The following is a 20,458-nucleotide window of genomic DNA, read 5'->3' on the forward strand; positions in this document are numbered from 1 at the left end:
GGCCACGGCCGGGGGCCCCCCCGAGGCCTATCGTGGCCAAACTATTCCACTACAGGGACCGCGACGCTATTCTGCAGGCCTCACGGACCCACGGCCCGGTTCGTCACGAGAACTCGACCATCAATTTTTACCCGGACTTCACGCAACTGGTCCAGAAACAGCGGATGGGATTCCAAGGGGTGAAGCGTCGTCTCCGCGAGCTGGGCCTAAAGTATTCGATGCTCTACCCTGCCAAACTCCGAGTGGAACATGGGGATCGGACAGCCTTTTTTGACTCTCCTGTGACCGCAAGTGACTGGCTGGACTCGCTGCCGGACGGAGGTGGCCGTCCCGGACCCTCTGCGGGCACCGCAGGTGACGGGTCCCCTTTAGAATGACTTTTGGTCCTTGATTTTGCCGTTTTGCACTGTTCAGTTGGGTCTTACTTCTTTTGTATATTGTGTTTCACCAGGACCTGTGAGGGGGGCGGGCGGGGACGGGTCCCTTTCCTCCTCCGGGGTCTTTTCGTAGAATGGGGTTAGTGGGGCGACAGGCACACTGCAAGTTGGGGGGGTTTTTTGGCCCGCAGGGGTGCAGGGTGGGGGGAGTTGGACTTGGGGTGGGGTTGGGGGGGAGGAGGGGTTGTTTTGTTGTGTGTTTTTTGTTTACAGGGCGAGGTATTGATTTTTGTCCACATCTGGGAACTGTGCTGCAGGCTGGGGGACCCTTGATCTATTGGAGGGGATGGGGGGGGACGGGTTGAGGCTTATGTCATGGAACGTCAATGGGTTGGGGGACCGTATCAAGCGGGGTGTAGTGCTGCAATATTTGCGTCGCTTGACTCCTGATGTGGTGTTTCTCCAGGAGACGCATCTGGTTGGTAATGTTTGTCATGCAATGAACAGGGGGGGATATCGCCTCGTAGCCCATTCTGGTTTCACAACTGGTTCCAGGGGGGTGGGCATTCTCCTGCGAACCTCCCTTCCGGTGGAGATCACTAAGATAGTCTCGGATGACAGAGGGCGCTATGTGTGTTTGATTGGGAGGTGGGAGGGGCAGCCCCTTACCCTGGTTTCAGTCTACGTCCCCCCGGGCCTCCAGAACTCCACCTTCACTGACTTGGGTCGAATGCTGCTTGACCTTCCGGACAGCCTCCTGCTCATGGGCGGGGACTTTAATTCTGTGGTTTCGGGTGAACTGGATCGTCACCCACCAAGGACCCTCCCCGCTGCCCAGGCATGGCTGGGTGGGATGTTGGAGACCTTCGGCCTGGTGGATAGCTGGAGATTAATGCATCCGACCCAATGTCAGTTCACCTTTCACTCGGGGGCGCATGGGAGTCTCTCTAGGTTAGACTACTTCCTTATGCCCGCGGCGCAGACTGGTCGGATTAGAGAGGTCAGGCACCTGGCGCGGGGTATCTCCGACCATTCTCCGCTGTGGCTTCTTTTTGACACCGGGTCGCGGTCTGCAGGGCGGATCGCTCCCATTAACCCATGGTATCTGCGAGACCCTACGACTCGCGACAGCCTGGTTAAGGCTATGGACCAATACTTCCTTGATAACGAGGGGTCGGTGTCGTCTGCAATGTCCCTGTGGGAAGCCTTTAAAACCGTGATCCGCGGACACGCCCTCTCCCAGATAGTGGTGGCTAAGAAGGTCAAGTGTGAGGCAGTGGTGAGGCTGGAGACTGACATCTCGGGGCTGGAGTCGGCCTTGGAGGCGAATGTCACTCCGGACGGGCTCCATGCCCTTAGCCTGAAACAGTTTGAATATAGGTCCCTGGTCACTGACGCGGCCAAAACTATGTATAGGGAGCAGCAGGGTCGACTGTACGACGCCGGGGACAAGGCGGGAAAGTTGATTGCGTGGCTGGACAAAAAGGAGAGAGTGAATCGTGTGGTCCCGGAGTTGCGTGCTGCGGATGGTGTGTGTGTGACTGAGCCGGATGAGATTGTGGAATGTTTCGCCGACCACCTCCGGGCTGTGTACTCCCCAGTGACTGACAGAGATGAGGACGACTCTCGCCTTCTACTGAGGGATATTGCCTTGCCCGGCCTGTCCGTTGAGGACCGTGAGCGGCTGGACGCCCCCTTGTCGGCGGATGAAATAGCGACCGCGATCCGCTCCCTTCGCTCGGGCAAGGCTATGGGTCCCAACGGTCTGCCCATTGAGCTATATAAATTGCGCCCTGATAAGCTTGCGCCCTTCCTCAGTCGCATGTTCCGTGAGTCTCTTGCGGCGGGTTCCCTTCCGGCTGACCAGCGTTTGGCCACGATAGTCGTGATCCCCAAGGAGGGCAAGCCGCGGGACCGCTGTACTTCTTACCGGCCTATTTCACTGCTAAATGCAGAGCCTAAAATCCTGGCGAAAGTCCTTGCCAATCGTTTGTTGAGCGTCGTGTGCGATCTTATTCATCCGGACCAATGCGGCTTCATCCCGCACCGCAACACCGCTCTTAACTTGCGGCGTCTTCACGGCGCCCTGGCCAGGGCGGAGCTCCTCTCCGAACCGGCCGTGCTGGTTTCTTTGGATGCCACGATGGCTTTTGACACCATCGAGTGGCCATTCCTCTGGGCTGTCTTGGCTAAATTTGGCTTTGGGGAAGGATTTATTGGCTGGGTGAAGCTTCTTTACACGGGACCCATGGCTCAGGTGGTGGTGAATGGGCGGGTCTCTCGGCCCTTTGCCCTTGGCAGGGGCACGAGGCAGGGGTGCCCGTTGTCCCCTTTGCTCTTTGCTCTCGCCCTGGAGCCACTCGCTGCTTGGCTCCGCTGGGAGCCCTCGCTTAGAGGGATCCGGTGGGCCCCGGGCTTCGAAGATCGGGTCTCGCTGTATGCGGACGATATTCTCCTGTATCTCACCTCACCGCGGCAGTCGCTCAACGTCCTCTTTGACGTTCTGACTTCCTTTGGGAACAATTCGGGTCTCACGATCAATTGGTCTAAATCCTGCGTCTATCCTATCTCTGGTGGTCCTCCTCTCCTGCCGCCTCGGCTTCCGATCCAAATATCTCTGAGCGGCTTTAAGTACCTGGGGATATACGTTTCGCTGGACCCGGTGGCTCGCTATGAGCAGAATCTCCTGCGTCCACTCCGGCGATTGCGAGAGGACACGGCCCGGTGGTGCAGGCTGCCCCTGTCCCCGCTGGGTCGGGCCGCGCTGTTCAAAATGATGTCCCTTCCCAGGTTCCTCTATGCACTCCAGAACTCCTTCGACGTTATCCCGGTGGCCTACTTTCGGGAGGTGGAGAGCCTGCAGAGGAGACTGGTGTGGAACGGGCGGGCGCGTATTGCTCTTGCTAAGCTTACTCTCCCCTGGTACGACGGGGGCATCGCGCTTCCTGACATTCGCAGGTACTATTGGGCCTCGCAGCTATCGGCCATTAACCATGCCACGTATGCGCCTGGCTTGAATCCGGCGTATGAGATGGACAAGTTCCTGCTTCCCGGCGGGAACTATAACAGGGCACTTTACTCCCGCTCGGCTGGCCGGACCCTTACGGGTCCTACTAAGATTGCGGTGCGGACCTGGAGGGCTGCCACTGCGGCCACGGGCTGGAGTGAGCGACTAACATGTGCTACTCCTTTGTTTGCCTCCGACCGCCTGGGCAGCCTCTGGACTACGAAGGGGTTTGACCAGTGGGATACGATTGGTATCAGCAAAGTGGGAGACCTGTGGCATAAGGGCACGGTTAAGACTTTCGCGGTGCTCCAGGCCGAATACGAGCTTACGGACAGGGAGTTCTTCCGCTATGCCCAGGTTCGACACGCCCTGCTCTCGGTCTTTGGGGAGGGGACCAAGATCCCGGTTTCCTCGCCCCTCGAGGACCGCATACTTGACGGACATGTCCCTGACAGTACTATTTCTTTAACTTATAAAAAACTGATTAATCATCGGGCTGACCTCTTTGTGCGCCTCCGGGAGGCTTGGACGGGGGATGGGGTGGAATTGGACGACGAGGACTGGCAGTCTGCACTGTCGTCCCCCAAGGAGGTCGCCATTCCAGCCCGTCTCCGGTTGGTACAGCTTAAGATTCTTCACCGGGTGTATGTGACGGGTCCTCGCTTGGTCTCGATGGGATTTTCCGACGACGGGCTCTGTAAGCGGGGTTGTGGGCTCAGCGCCACCTTTCTCCATATCCTGTGGGAGTGCCGCGAGGTGGCGGACTACTGGCGCCGGGTCCATACGGTTATGGGACAGGTCACTGGGGTTGTGCTGCTGCCGGAGGTGCGTCGCTGTGTCCTGAATGTGTGGGAGCCCAATGATTACAGCGCGGCTCAGACTCGGTGGGCGGCCCTGGGGAACATGATTGCCAAGAGAGATATAGCGCAGCTTTGGGGCGCCCAACGGCCGCCCACCGTGTCAGTATGGAAGGAGAATATGGACTGGTGTATGTTCAGGGAGAAGACTGTGTATGTGGCCCGTGGTAAGCCGGGGGCATGGGGTAGAATCTGGGGGCAATGGAATGCGTATCGCGGGGGTATCTGTACGCCCCCCCTGGTGGACACCGATATCGCCATGTCCCCCTGACCCTTGATGGTTCCTGGCACCTTTTGGAATAACTACATATGGACGTTCATCTCCCTTGACCCCCCCCCCCGTCCCCAGCCTCCCGGTACTCCTTCCTTTTGCCGGCTGCTTAATGGTCTGCACTGGAGTTCCCCGGAGGAAGCCTGACCCGCACTGTTTGCCCTTATGCCTCGCCTTTTGTTTTTCTTTTAGTTTTTGTGTCTGTTGGACTTAAGTCTCCTGTTCCTTTAGAACTATCCGGAGCCACTACGGGGCTGCGCCCCGGGACTTGACTGCAGCCTTGACCAATGTATATCTCATTCTGTACCTAGCGGCCGGCCCTGGTGGTTGTAGGCCCGTGCTTGTAACCGAATTATTGTTCAATAAAAATTTTATAAAAAAAAAAACAAAAAAAAAAAAAAACATAAGGCTTTCCATTGCATAATGTATATGTCTATGATGCATGACTCACATCTGCCACATTCACAGCATGCTTCAGGTACATAAATTCAAGAGGGGGAGGCAGGTCAGGGTTTATTTCTGCGGTACTGTATGTGCTTTTGTAGGCGGGTCCCAGGGCATTATGTCCTGGGGAAAAAGGCAAGTTGCTTCTGTATAATCAAACAAGATGAAGCATTAAGATAATTCCTTGAACGCTGGCAGACTAAGGGGAAGACAATTTGTGTTTGTCAAAGGCCAGAGAATAATTTCTTAAATGACCGGCTTATCATTGAAGGCAACACAACAAGAGATTGTCAACAGGAGAACAGTTAATTTGCGTTGAAAATGGAGACTAGTTTGCAAAGAGAGGCAAACATTTGCTGCTCCAGGAAAGCTGCTGCGGGTGCAGTTTTCCTGAGGTGCTGACCAGAAATGTACCCAATAGTTATTTCTAAATGTGGAAATCTGATGCATTCTCACATAGCAATTTATATCTTTAGGCAAAACATGTTTCCACATAGGGCCTGGATTCCCCTACTATGCCACAATTTTGCGGCTGACTGCTCCTTTTTCTCACCCTGAAAATGGATTTAGGGCTTGATGCACAAAGCCATTTTGCGGTTGCCAAGCCTGCAATTCACAAAATCATAGAGTTTGTGACTGCAAAATGGATTTTTAATGTACTAACATAATTTTCCAATTCAGTAACATGTTACCGAATCACAAATGAGTTTAGAAACACAAAACCAATCGCTATTGGAAAATAGCACTTTCAGAGAGTCTTTTCCTCAGAACAAGCAAACAAACGCAGCCCTGTTTCCAATAAGGAAAACAGGCTGCTTTAAAAAAAAAAGTTGACTTCATTTAAAATAAGATCAAAGTGATTGTGGTCTGCTGATCTGAGCAGGCCACCATCACTGCGATGGCATCCAATCGAGGTGAGTCACAATGTACACATTGATTTTTGTTTAAATCTGTTTTATTGAAGTTTTCCTTATTTAAGGTAGACATTTACAGTTTTTAGGTCGAGCCCTGAACCAGTGTGCAAGTGCTGCTCTGCGGTTGATCTGTGGTAGTTCAATACGTGAGTGAAGCTTCACCCACCCCCCCCCCTTATTTTTCATTGGCTAGTGTGTTTGTCCTTTGTAAATGCTGTCTTCTGATTGAATATGAGGCTTGTTAGTCCCTCCCTAGTACAGCCATGTCGTCATTTGTATCCTCCCATGGTTACTGGCCTCTTTTTTTGGTTGTTACACTTTGCTTGCACTAATTTCTGTAATGAGATTTCCCTACTGCATGTACGAGGAGGTGCCAAGCCGGGACAATGGCGGCACCGATTTTCCAACTGCCACACTGTAATTTTATTTGCAGCTTCAAAGCTGCAACTGCTCCCCCTCCAGCCACCGACGCTCCTCCCACGTCTTCATCAGCGGCCGCTGATATGAGCTCCGGCCTGCCCGCCTCCCCTCCTCCCCTGCTGCAGCTGATCAGCAGCACATGTGGCTGCCAGGAACCCCATGCGACACATGTGAGTACTGATTTTGTTAAATTTATTTTTTATTGTTTCGTGTTTGTTCAATTTTGTTTCCAATGATGTTTTAGTGGAGCATTGCAGCATCGCCCACTTTGGCGTCCCGATTGCCCGCCCAGTTTTCGCTCTTCCCTTCCACTAATTCTGCCGTTCCCAAACCCTAAGGTTCAATACTGCCTGTTGTCAGAATCATTCCAGTAATATGTGTGGGCCCATGCCTGGTGGGGAGCTTGACGAGGAGTGTTATTATTATTATTTAATAAATCGTGTAAAGTGTGCGATGCGGGACTCTGCGGTAGCGGTGGTCGTCTTCGCTTGTGTGTGTTCGTGGGAAAGGTTTGGCATTAAGTGTTGGGCAGAGGGACGTTGGCTCACCTGTTAGACTGCAGGGGGGCTTGCACGATGTCCTCGCAAGATGTACACCATCTTCCTAACGGACGTGATCTTTGGTTCTTTAGACTGTGAACGCTCCATGAGGAGCCCCCTAGCCGGGCCGTCCGAGCCACTCATCATAACAGATGAGGTGATGGCAGCCTATGTGAGACGACCCACCCTACCCCCAGACAGTCCGGTTACAGCGTCTCACCGCCCCGGAGATTTCCAGGATGTGGGTACAATTAGCGAACTCTTCACACAAGCGAGGGCAGCCCTAACTGGAAGACTCACAGCCAATCAGCTTACGGCTGAGTCTGCGTGCTCAAAGTTGAAAGAGAGACCCCTGGACCTCTCGGTCTTTGTAGCTGCTACGGTCAGTGCCGCTTCCCGGGAGTTCAGATGTGGCAATGTTAAAGGTGAGAAGATCCCCAGAGACTAGATATACCCTCCCAAAGTACAGGAGCTTTTAGTGAACTTTATCTGTTGTTCTGCAGTATACCAGTCATATATCCAGCAGTTGAGATTGAAATATCAGCAACTGGGATGGCTGGCGCACGTGAGTACCTTGTTTGTGTCTGTCTTTTTTGTTGTTATTGATTCGTGTTCGTTTAATTTTCTTTCCAATGCTGTTTCCATGGAGACATTGCAGCCCCGCCCACTTTGGCGTCTCGATTGCCTGCCCAGTATTCGCTCTTAGATTTTACTGAACTTTTGTATTTGTTCTTCTGTAGTATACCAGTCATCTTTCCAGCAGTTGAGATTGTTTCTGAATGTGCTTGGATAGTGTGACTCTACACTGTGATTTTTCACATAGCCTCGATGCACTAGGGGTTTAAACAACACCTATGTCACCCCTTCAGGTATTTCTGCCTCTTTATATATTCTTTTTCCTTTTCCTCTTCTCACTCCTTCTCTCACTTGCTCCACTTCTTTCCTCTGTTCTCTTGTTTTCCTTGGCACTAGGATTCTCCCTCTTCTTCACTGCCATTAGCTGTTGCTCTCTTTTTCTCTCGCTGTTTATCTTGCTTTCTATCTTTCTTCCTCACTTTTTTCTTAACTTCTCTCACTTTCCCTCACTATATCCACCTCTCTTTCCCCCATCACCCTGTCGCTAGGCCACTCTATTGTTCCCATTAACTCATACTCTAATAATCTCTCCTCTTTCTGTCTTTTCTTTAATTTCTCACTCGCTCTACCTTGGTGTTTCCATCACACTTTCTCAGCTATTTAGTCCTTTGCATCTTCCTTTCAGCTTTCCTCCCATTTCCCTTTTACTTATTCCCCTGTCTTTTCCTTTTCCTCATACCCACTGTTTCTCATCCTTTACTACTTCTCCCCCTTTCTCCTTTACTGCATTCTCCTCTGGCAGCAGCTCCCTGTTCCCACTCTCTTTCACCTCTGTCTTCCTCTCTGTGTGTCTCTCGCTCTCTCTCATGCTTTCTCTTTTGATAACTTCCTTGCTTTAGGTCTTACCTGCGAAAATGCATACACTCTTGCTTGTTTAAATCTGCCCTAAAAGATTAAGCAACAAACAAAATGTGATAATAAAGCTGCTTTAGCTTAATTAGGGGCATATTATCAAGAAACGGCATTAACATTATCGCCACTTTAGCGGCAGAAAACTGCCGCTAAAGCCACGATTATGGGCTTGATAATGTGCCGCAGAGAATTCCCATAGAAGCCCATGTTCTGGTGTCAACATGGGCTTCTATTAGAATTCTCTGCGGCATATTATCAAGCCCATTAGCGCCGCTTTAGCGGCAGTTTTCTGCCGCTAAACCGGCGATAATTTTAACGCCGTGCTTGATAATATGCCCCTTAATTGGTCCGAAACAGAATGCGTGTAAAACTCGTTCAAAGGGTTAAAGCAACTACCGCTTATATCTACCGAAATCCAGAAAGTTAGAGGATAGAAGACCGGTAATAAAATCGGGCTTGTGTACACCTTTGTATGAGAGGTTGGTGTCATCAGAGGTAACATGGCTGCCACAGAGTTATATTGGAGTCAAGAGTTTGCATTTAATGTAAGATAGCTCAGTGGGTTCCCAAGCTTTTGTTACAAAGATCCTTGTGTTAATGGCAGTTCGTAAGTTATTAGCCATGTAAAGTAGCTGAGTTAGTACGGTCTCAATTTAAAAATAAAAATCTCCATTTAACCTGCGCGGCATGAATTTAGGAGCCAAAGTTAAAGTGTAGTAATAATCACTTATTTTTTTAATGAATACATAATGCAGTTTGTTCTATAGTTTATATAAATCATTATTATTAGTGCACATCGCATAGACAGGTCTACATATCAGATTGAGATTGAGCCTCAGAGCCTGAGAAACTTCCAGCAAGGTTACACTGCAGTTGTTTTTTTGATTCTCTACATGACTGCTCGGTGTGGAGGCCAAGGTAGGTGTCTCATTTCCCCTCCAAATCTTCCCTGCCATACCATCACTTCCATTAAAGGAATTACTTCATCTTTGTTATTATAACTTTTCAACATGCTGCACAGCAGCCACACTGCTCGACAACATAGATTAAAAACATTGGCGAAGCCAATTTCCCCTATATTTTCTTTTCGCCCCAGCTGTAACCTTTTCTCAGATTCGCTCCATCTCTGTTTCATTTTCCTCCTTTATCTAGCATCCTTTCTGTTTCCATTTTCTTTCCTCTTTCACTCTTTTGGTAGGTAAAAGATATTGTCATTTACAATGCCAATACCTCTAACTCTTACAAATGCGAGCCCAATTTGCATTGCAAATGCTTGTTATTACATTCTGTGACATTTGCCTCTATTGGGTGTACATTACAAAACACGCAGTTAGGTAGTACCTATCTGAGTGTAGCAGCTTTATTAGCATGTTATTTACTGGTACTTTGCAGATTTCTATGTGCCTCCCATATTCGCCTCTGCAGGTCCGTGCGGAGATCTGATCTCCGATAATGTCCCATCAAAGCACCGGGCCGTCCTCATGAATACTGATGAAGTTGTTTGAAATCCAACCCACTGGCATTGGAATTTTGTGACCCAAACTGTTAGTACATAGGTCAGTTTGCTAAATTGCTTTCAATTTTGCAAAAACTTTGTGCGCAATTTGCAACCACTTTTCGTGACTGGACATTTTGCACGCCAGGTACTTAACACTTCACAAGAGTAAACATTCCACCTCTGTTTTCAGATGTCCATGCTGGGAAAAGCACACAAAGGGCTCCAGTGAGGCGCTTTACTCACACATGAAATTACACAAGACAGGTACAAATAAATTCATTGACAAGGGCAGATTTGCATTTTGTGAAACACAAACCTGAATTCGCACTCATAAATGGTGATATTTCCAAAGCCTAAGGGCCCGATTCACAATAGTAATCTGAGACAAAATCCTAACTTTACGACTTTCGATATTCACAAAGGGCATTTAGAAGTATGAAAGTTAGGATTTTGTCTCAGTTAAACCTAAGTTTTGGACTAAAGTTTAACTTAAGATCAAAACGTAAGTTTAACTGAGACAAAATACTAACTTTACTACTCCTAAATGCCCTTTGTGAATACTGAAAGTCGTAAAGTTAAGGATTTTGTTTAAGATTACTTTTGTGAATCGGGCCCTAAGTGTGCAAGTAGCACTAACTAAGGGCCAGATGTACTAATCATTTTAAGGGCAGCAAACTTTGTGATTGTTTCTTATGTACTAATTCCATTTTCAGAGTTTGAAAAGTTTATCTGACTTCTAAAATGGGATTCTAAATGGACATCTGGAAGGGGCATGTTGTAGGGGTCCTTTGCAATTATCAGAACCAGTATATTATGAATTAATGTTTTACAACTGAATTCCCTTTCAAAAACATAGATATTTTACCTACACCTTGAAGAATGGGGCAATGTATTCACAAAAGGGTGTCTATTTCCCATTCTGAATGTAAATAAAAGTTTTGTTGAAGAGTAGAAGGTACTCCATGGGACCACTGCTATCCCCCAGTAAAAGGTAAATTTTTCTTTTTAAACAAAGTGATCTTTACTCACAGAATAACGTGCTGGATTAAAAAAAAAGTGTTCTTTATTAAAAAGTAATCACAGACATGGTGACCCCAGCAGGCCACCATTCTTGTGCGGGCCTCCAATCTTAATTAGTGATTGTTAGACCTGGCTTGTCCATCAGGTTTATCCCCAGACGTTTTGCTTTGTGGCCTCCTGTTTTGGACCCTGTTTTTGTTGGTGTTATGACTGTGGGCACTTTATCACTGCTGATCAGTGCTAAAGTGCATATGCTCTCCCTGTAAATTGTGTATATTGGTTGGTGATTCCATGATTGGCATAATTGATTTACTGGTAAGTCCCTAGTACAGTGCACTGTGTGTGCCCAGGGCCTGTAAATCAAATGCTGCTAGTGGGCCTGCAGCACTGATTGTTCCACCCACATGAGAAGCCTGTAAATGTAACTCAGACCTGCCACTGCAGTGTCTGTGCACAGTTTGATACAGCCATGTCAACCTGGCAAGTGCACCCAATTGCTAGGCCCTTAGTGTCCCTTTTATGACATGTAAGTCACCCCTACGGTAGGCCCAAGGAACGCCCCTGGGCAGGGTGCAGTGTATGTGAAAGGTAGGACATGATCTGCTGTGTGTGGCATGTCCTAAAAGTGAACTACTGCCAATTTCGTTTTTCACTATTGAAAGGCCATCTGTCCCATAGGATAGAATGGAGAGTTTACTTATAACATATAAGTATAACTGCACCCGGGAACAAGATTGGAAAATTGAGTTTAGTATGCCCGAACTCAGAATATAAAGATGCATCTTTTAGTAAGGATGATTTTTATATATTGGGTTTGAAAATACCACTTTTAGAAAGAAGGTCTTTTCTTTCTTAGCCATCCTGTGTGCCTCTGCTGGATTGTGTATTGACTGTCTGGCTTTGGAGTGACAGAGGCTGGAGATGTGCATTTTCTAAGACAGCCACTGGGGGGAGGGGGTTGATGTGTGTCCTACCTTTCCTGAATGAGTCAGGGCTGGGCTGAATAGACCTGGGCTGCATTCAGAGTAGGGGGAGGAGTTCTCACTAGAAGCTGAATAGGATCAGTCTGCATTTAGAGTGTTGTGATGATATTTCCCTTGCAACTGAATAGGCCTCATCTGCCTTATACTATGCAGTCTCCACCTCCTGCCCAGAAGCTACACCAGAGAGTACAAAACTGGTTTTGGCTAGGAAAAGAGCTTCTCTGCCACCAGAGAACAAAGGAGTTTGTGCTATAAAAAGTGGGACCCAGACCCCTGAACTAAGGAACCTGCCAGACAGAAGAACAGGGAAAGCAGGAGGAGGAGTGCTGCCCCTGTGCTGAGTGCTGTTGGGATTGGCCTGCAGTGGTTGCTTCTGTTTTGGGCAGGGAAAGGACTGGACTGTGCTTTCATCATCCTGCTGTTAGAGTTTTCTCCAAAGGCTTGAAGTAGAGCTTGCCTCCTGTTGGAAGTCTCAGGAATAGAAAAGACTTCAAAGATTACTACTGGGATTCAAGAAGAACCTTTGCCAAGGAGGAGAGCTGGAGAAACTAAAGGAGAAGTACTGCCCCTTTGCAGTGTGCTGTCTGGGTATGGCCTGCAGTGACTGTTTCTGCCAAGAAAAGGAGAAGAAATTTGCTGTGTGCTGTGTCCCCTGCTTGAGGAAGATCTCCAAGGGCTTGAAATAGAACTTGCCTCCTGTTCTGAAGTCTCAGGGACACAAAGACTTAACCCCAGTGCCCCCAAACTCCCTTGCAGGGAGTTCTGACCTGCCAAGAGGTATCTTCCAGTGTTATAGGCCTTTGGAGGTTGGTTCTGGGGCTGAGAACTGCAAAAGACGAAGGACCTGTGAAAATCGACGCATCGCCTGGGTCCATTGCATCGTAGCTGTGCGAGAAGAATTTCCGACGCATTGGCACAGACGAAGAATCGATGCAGTGCCTGCACGCAGCTGAAGTGTCTGCCATGCAACGAATCCTGTACACCGATCTCCGACATCCAAGATCACCTCACCGATTCTGACGCATGCCCTTCTGTGTACGAACCGACGCACCGAGGGGATGCAACCAGAATCATCACAGCACATCCCGAATCTTCATGCATCGCATCGTCCTGGATCATCACGCATCGCATCAAGGTGCCAGGTCTGTTGCATCGCTCGGGGACACAGTAAGAAATTGACGCATTACCTCCCCAAGCAGTAAGAAACCAACGCATCACCTCCTCTCTGTTAAGGGACAGACACATCACCTCCCCTGCTCAGCAGTAAGGAACCAACGCATCACATCCTCTAGAGCAAGGAACCAACGCATCACCTTCCCTGTGTGTAAGGAACCGACGCATCACCTTCCCTGCGACCCTTATTTGCTTGTGTTTTTGATGCATCTAAGGTACTTTGCATTAAAAGTGTCGCATCCACCTTTTTTGTTTATGAACAGAACCTTTTATACCTTTTAAAAGTCATATTTTGATTACTGTATTGTGGATTTGTTGTTGTTGTTTTGGTCTTGTTTGGTTTAGATAAAGATTACGTATTTTTCTAAACTGGTGTGGTGTCCATTTGTAGTGTTTTCACTGTATTACTGTTTGTGTGCACAAATGCTTTACACACTGCCTTTGAGATAAGCCTGTCTGCTCATGCCAAGCTACCAAGGGGGTGAGCAGGGGTTATTTTAGAAGTGTATCCCCTTTACCCTGACTCAAAGGAGGGTCCCTACTTGGACAACGGTGCAAACCATTGCCAACTAGAGACCCTCATTTCTAACAGTCGTAATTTGTGACCTACCTCATTAATATTCATGAGGTAAGTGGGAATCCGATTCACTAGAATCTTAGTACATAGGTCAGGTCTTAGAATTCTTTACTGGTTGCAAAAATATTGGTCACAATGGTGATCAGCATTTTGAAACCAGACAATAGTACATGTGGGACAAGATATACTAAAATCTGGTCACAAAATACTGGTTGCAAATTGCAACCAGTATTTTTGTGACGACTGCTGTATTTTGCGAACCCAGCAATTAACTAATAGGTAGGTTTGCAAAATACTGAATTGTAGTGGGTTGCAATTTGAACTGCCTAAAGAATATCAATCAGATAAGTCGCAAATTGTGGCCACTATGATTTGCTACAGTCACAGCGAGGATGGCCTGCTGGGCTGCAGACTACCATATCTGTGATTGCTTTCAAATAAAGCAATCATTTTTTTTTATTGTAGGCTGTAGTTCTTAAATGAAAATAGGATGCGTGGAAAGAGATCATAAAGTTTAACAAACATTTTTTAAGTGTAGGAAGTGGTCCATGTGACCACTGCCTACTGTTTTTATCAACATTCACAAAAGGAAAGGGGTCCCTTGAGGACCCCATCCCATCCGGGAATGGTTTACCACTACCTTTCAGTGGTAGGTAAAATATAAATTTTTTGGGGCCAGATTTCGGTCACAGAATATTATTACATCCCATTCCAAAACCCTGTTTAAATGGATGCCCTAAAAACACACACCTTCAAAATAATTATTAGATCTGTAGTTGCGAACCCGAATTGTGTTTCGGTAATGTATTAAGAAATCACAATTTGGGTTTGGTACATACAGAAAGGCCATTTTGCAGTCGCAAATAGTCCCATGTTGTGATTCAGGCCCTTTGCAGCGGCAGAAATGGTTCCTGGCCCTCAGTGAATCATTCCTTTAATTATTAATTCTATATAAAGGATGAATTTTTAGCACCATTTTTATAGCTGCCTTTTCCGACACAGAATATTACAGCTTTACTTGCAAGTACTATTTTTCATCTACTGCTTAAAAATGCTGCTGCAGTGGAAGCGCGTGCTTTAGCGCCTGCAGAAGCGGGTGCAGCCAGAGGGAGTGAGCGCTATGCCAGAGCGAGCAGATTCGGAATTAAAAGTTTCTACCCCTCAGAGTGACTTTCCCACATCCTTCAATCTGAAGGCTCTTGATTGCAGCCGCTTTGCATTCCTAGCGCTGTCTTCTGCAGCTTCCCAAGGCCCTAAGTGCAGAGAGGGTTGTTAGTACACAACTATTATATTTTCATTACTCCAGGCATTATTCTGCACTTTCCAGGACTCAGCAGCTCCGTGTGTGTCGATGAATATGTATATAACCTTCCTGCATACACTTTGGACGCTGTATTTACATATTTGTGGCACATTATGTGCGTTTTCCTCTTCAATTTGAAGCCAGGCCATCAGCATTCATACATTTTTGATTGGTGAGTCATCGCAGAGCATGTTTCTGATGAAGGGGCTCGACCTTGGAGTGTGTAATGTGTCCTCAGTGGTAATGTCTTCAGCTGGAGCGAGATCAGGCTTTGGCCAAGGGTTCGAGGTGGCACATTTCAAGGTAGAGAATTGCTCAATCAATCCCCAACCTGTCCTCGAACAACGCAAAAAAAAGATGTCGAGGATGAGGTCCGTCGGCTGCGCTGCCGCCTCTGGTGCAGGCAGAGGCGTAGCTAGAGCGTGTGGCGCCCGGGGCTACCCCTCAGATTGCCGCCCCTGGGGAGGGGGGGTTGCTGGGGAAAAAGGACGGCGAGCACTTGAAAGAGGTCCGAGAGACACGTAGTAGCGCCACTAATAGTTACCTCGATCATGCAAGTTACATGCACATACATGACACGGTCCAAGGCTACACAGTTGAATGCACCGGTGACTGGCAGTACAAAAGAGAACACACAGACTGCATGATCTATCTGGGGACTCAGGAAAACCGCATGTGACATCCATCAGAGAGCTGCGTGAACAATGACCTGGTAATCCCCTCAGCACAATGCAAACATGCACATACATGACACTGTTCAGGGATCCATCAACTACAGCTGACATTAAATGACCATTCATCATGGTCCCCCCATTAAAGCAGTGCACTTTGTGATCTGCATGGTACATGTTCTTTGCAGCAGGCACATTAACCCTCTGTGCTACCTTTCCAGGAGTCAACCCTTCCACTAGACAAAACTCTGATCTCTCTCTAGGAAGAACATTAATCACCGAAGTTATAATGACATTTTTATTGTTTCTGAAAATTGCTAGAGGCCAGGAAGGAGGCAGCAAGTTTTTTTTAAACCATAATATACTTGCAAACACTACGCACCCACCCGAAATAGGTACCAGTGCGGTCACACCCTTCGCATCGCCCTAACCTGTTCAAGGTTCATGTGACCTCAGTGACAGAGTCACAGTGACTGGATCACTGTTGCTCTAGGGTGTGCTGCTTCGTAGGCCTGCCCGCAAGACTGGAGATGAACTTCAGTATGGATTGTGGTGGACAGGCCTTCAAGGTTAACCCACAATTGACACCACTAGAGTACACCTTCTTGTGCTAAGACATCAAGCCTTCTAAGATCTAGTGGGGCCTTGTAAGGTCTAGCATGGGAATGTGCTCCCTCAGTAGAGTGGTCTGGTGGACTGGTCATGAAGGCTGAACCCGGTTCCCCAGTTCCAGATTCGACAGCTCTGGCCATAGTGCCACATCCTCTCCCCCACTGAACACCATACTGCCCCACTGAGAGAAACTCACACTGCCTTCAGCTGCAACCTAATTGTGCCCGCTATAAACACTTGGATGTGGCTCAATTCAAATTATGCACTTGATAAGAGTAATATGCTGCCTAAAAAAAAAAGTAAAAGCAAACACTCATAGGGAATGCAGATTAAGTAAAGCACGTGAAACGTAAGCAGAAACAACATGGTTACCTTAACCCCTTCGCCGCGGGGGTAATCCCCCCACGGCGCGGGGGGGACGGGTGCGCAGCGCCACGGTGCTCGTGACGAGCCCAGGTCATCATGAGGCACAGTGGAGCTGTGCTCATGACGAGTTGAGCTCGTCACGACCCCGCCCACTGATTGATTCTCCCACACAGGCGGGGAATCAATCGCGCATGGGCGGGCCACAACCATTATGATGGAGCTCGTCATGAGCACAGCTTCACTGTGCCTCATGACGAGCTGGGATCGTCATGAGCATGCAAGCGGTTAACGATCTCTCACTCACTATTCAGAAATCAGCGAGTGGTTTTACCTGAAATGTTAAGGACATGACTAGAGGGCCCTGAAGGGAACCGTGTTCAATGTCCATTGCTTATATCCTTACAAAATGTTAGCAGCATGGTTTAAAAAGACCACATCCATAAACACAGAGCCATGGTACACATTTTGTTTTCCAATCCACCCATCAACCAGGTATTGCAGTACCTCCAGGAATGGTACACTTTCCCACCTGGGAACAACAATGCTGTTCAAAGAAAGATGAGAAAACAAAAGTAGCGCTTCACTGGCAAACTCTGTAAAGTGAGGCTGATGTATTTGGATGTAAATAAAACCAACCTGGCCACTTTGCAACCACTCTGTCTTGCTTTATTTAGTTATGTATTTATTTTTCATATTTAAAACCTTCTATTTCTCTCCATCCCGCTGCACTTTGGAATAGAAAAATGTCAGAAAAAGGGCATTTCCCACAAGAGTGTTTTTCTTTTTTGGATCCATTTCACAGGGAAGCAATTAAATGAAAGAAGGAAAGAGAGGTTGTGAACCGTTTCTTCAAGTCACGGTTTTCAGTAAGTGAGGCGCAAGACAGAAAGAGAGGGAATAATATGAAGAGAGGGGGGGACAGCTGCCAGCACAAAAAAGAAGAGGACATTGCCCGAGTCCTATTCCTTCTCTGCCCGTCCCGAACGTCCACGAAAGCAAGCAGAGCCTTATCTGAATGCCTTTGTCCTCCCCCAAAATAGTGCCGCCTGGGGCAGACCACCCCCACCGCCCCACCCTAGCTACGCCACTGGGTGCAGGAAACCAGGGTTCGAGCCTCGAGGTTGCGTCCACATCATGTGATTCTGGGTAAATCACTTAATCTCCCTGTGCCTGAATGTGTAATGTAAATACGGTGCTCTGTAAAGCGCTCCAATACCTTCGGTCGAGTTTGCGCTATATAAATATGCAAAAAAAATAAAAATCCTGAGTCTGCATTACCGGGTAAGGAATATGACACTTTACTCCGCACGTGTTTACACCGCGTGCCATTACCTCCCATTTTTCCTCCCAAAATCTTTTACAACGCAGGGCTTTTACTGCGGAATCCATTACAATGCATTGTCCATTACAATGCAATTTACTATTCTAACTCCACCAGGGAGTTGTAATGGGGAATGCGTTGTTCTAACTCCACCAGGGAGTTGTAATGGGGAGTGCGTTGTAATGGTTTGCAGTGTAAACCCCTGCGTTGTAAAGATTTTGAGGAGTAAAAACTGCGGGGTAATGGACTGGGTTGTAACGCAGTCGTTGTAAAGGATGTTTACTCCGGGTAAGACATATACAAACAAGCAAACAATGAAGAACCCTCCCAACCCCCACATACTCTTTAAATGGTGGCCTTACACCTGCTCAATTATTTCCAATTAACTTGGATAAACAAGCAATTCAGACGTAATAATACAGCAAACTAGCTGCCCTCTCAGGTGGTTACATTTACTAATGTGTGCATGGGTGCCCAGAGGCGCAATGAAGTATTGAACTGCACTCAGACGTTTTTGATATTTTCAAAGCATACATTAAAATGTTGTCCAGTGAATTTACTGGGCTTTTCAGTAACAGATTATGACCCCTGACTGTAGTTTCTAATAGACACGGCCTGTAACCATGTCCAATGAGAACAATACATTGACATAAGCCAATTCATATGCCCTGTATCCCCCAGGGCTTAATTTGTAAATGAATGAGTACTGGTACCCAAAGCTCTGCTCTGCTCTGCCCATTCTTAAAAAACCTTCATTGGACCCACAGGACATCAAACACTATCACCCTATATCCTGCCTTCCGTTGCCATCTAAAATATTGGAAAAAGCCATCAACTATGAGCTGATGGAATTTATTGACACAAACAGTTCCTTGGACTCTACACAACATGGCTTTAGACCTAGACACTCAACAGAATCTGCCTTAATAATGGCAACGGAGGAAATCCGTAGAGTTATGGACAATGGTGGCAGAGCCATCCTTGTCCTCCTAGATTTAACGGCAGCGTTTGATACCATAAATCACAGGGTATTATTGGGAAGATTGAAATCATTAGGTATCAAAGACTCTGCTTTAGCGCTACTTCACTCCTTTCTGGATTCTAGATCACAACAAATTCACTGGGAAGGACTTCAATCTGAGGTGTTCTCTCTCCCATGTGGCGTCCCTCAGGGATCTGCGCTATCCCCGACATTGTTTAACCTTTACGTAACACCACTGGCAAACCTAATAAAAGATCATGGGTTAAAATTAGTGTCTTATGCTAACGACACTCAGCTGGTGGTGTCTCTGACTCAAAGTGTGGAAGTCACGGCGGAGAGATTCAGAAATTGCCTCACTAGTGTGATGAGCTGGATGAGTACGAATTTTCTCAAGCTTAACACTGAGAAAACGGAGGTGATCGAATTTGGCTAAAAACCCTCTATCTGGAACCATCTTTGGTGGCCTCCAGAAGCAGGTGTGTGCCCAGTCCCAACGCATAAAGTGAAGAACCTGGGCTTCCTGGTTGACAAAGATTTAACACTAACATTTCAAGTCAACCAGGTCACTTCGGCCTGCTTTTTGATGATTAAGGTTCTTCGGAAGATACTACCGTTTATTCCTTTCCTCTTAAGGAAAACTGTAGTAGGGGCTGTAGTTCTATCTCGTATAGACTACTGCAATGCGTTGTATGCTGGAATTGGTGAAAGACAGCTCTCTAAACTCCAGTCCCTGCAGAACGCGGCGGTAAGAGTACTGTTAGATCTTCCGAAACACCATCCTACATCATCAAGTATGAGGTGTCTTCATTGGCTTCCAGTGCGGAGGAGGATACAGTTTAAGGCTTTATGCCTAGTACATAAAGCTGTACATGGAGGAGGGGCAGATGATATGAAATTTCCCTTCCCTCGCTATGTACCGACTCGGACATTAAGATCGGGGAGTTTGGGCCTAGTGTGCCTATCTAAAATCAAGAGGGCCCGGTGGGGTGGTAAGGTCTTTTCATTCCAAGCGGCAAAGTTATGGAATACCCTGCCAACAGAACTGCGATTAGGAACAAACAAGACTCTGTTCAGAAAAGCCTTAAAAACCTGGCTATTCACTAAATCTTAGATACGATCCCGATTACCTCCCTCTCTCACAGCGCCAAGACGCCTCGGCATAAGTGCGCTTAATAAATATCTCAGTCAGTCAGTCAGTCAGAAGCCTGTGGCCAGTGGAATTAAATGTCGGCACGCTGAATACCAAAGCTGTGCAGTTTTCAATTTAGCTCAGGCCTCTTTGATTCAATACCAGATCCTCCCCAGCCCCTTTATCTCACTCTTGCAGGTTCCTTATTTCTCCCTATATGACGTTTTCCCATCTTTCTCTTCTTGCACCTTTCCGCTTTGTGTGTTTTTATCTCTCTTGCTATTGATAATAGTCTGATGTGGAGGAGTAAGTGCTGTCCCCATAAATAAGTGCTGGTGGCCTCCACCGGCAACCACTGGCTCAAATATAGCACTGCCCATTCCACTGCAACTGCTGGGCACACAGGTGTTGTCATGTACCCAATACCCCTGTACTCAGTGCCCACAAGTCAAGGTCACAGGGCTCAAAACATGGCATTTGGTCATGTCCCCGGCTCAATATACCTT

The 20,458-nt window shown here is 47.6% G+C and overlaps 1 protein-coding gene across 2 annotated transcripts in view; it reads right to left on the reverse strand.

The window, feature by feature from the left end:
- The window catches only part of LRFN2 (leucine rich repeat and fibronectin type III domain containing 2), an 801,499-nt gene that overhangs the window by 251,553 nt on the left and 529,488 nt on the right, over positions 1-20,458 (reverse strand). The window contains exon 1 of one of the 2 annotated variants that reach the window (XM_085610351.1): positions 6,839-7,086. The exons of the other annotated variant lie outside the window; for it this stretch is intronic. The gene's annotated coding sequence lies outside the window, so the exon portion shown is untranslated. Of the gene's footprint in view, positions 1-6,838; positions 7,087-20,458 lie in introns of those variants that run through there. 2 annotated transcript variants of the gene reach the window in all.

This window comes from Triturus cristatus, chromosome 6 (genome assembly GCF_964204655.1).
Source record: "Triturus cristatus chromosome 6, aTriCri1.1, whole genome shotgun sequence".
Classification (NCBI taxonomy): Eukaryota; Metazoa; Chordata; class Amphibia; order Caudata; family Salamandridae; genus Triturus; species Triturus cristatus.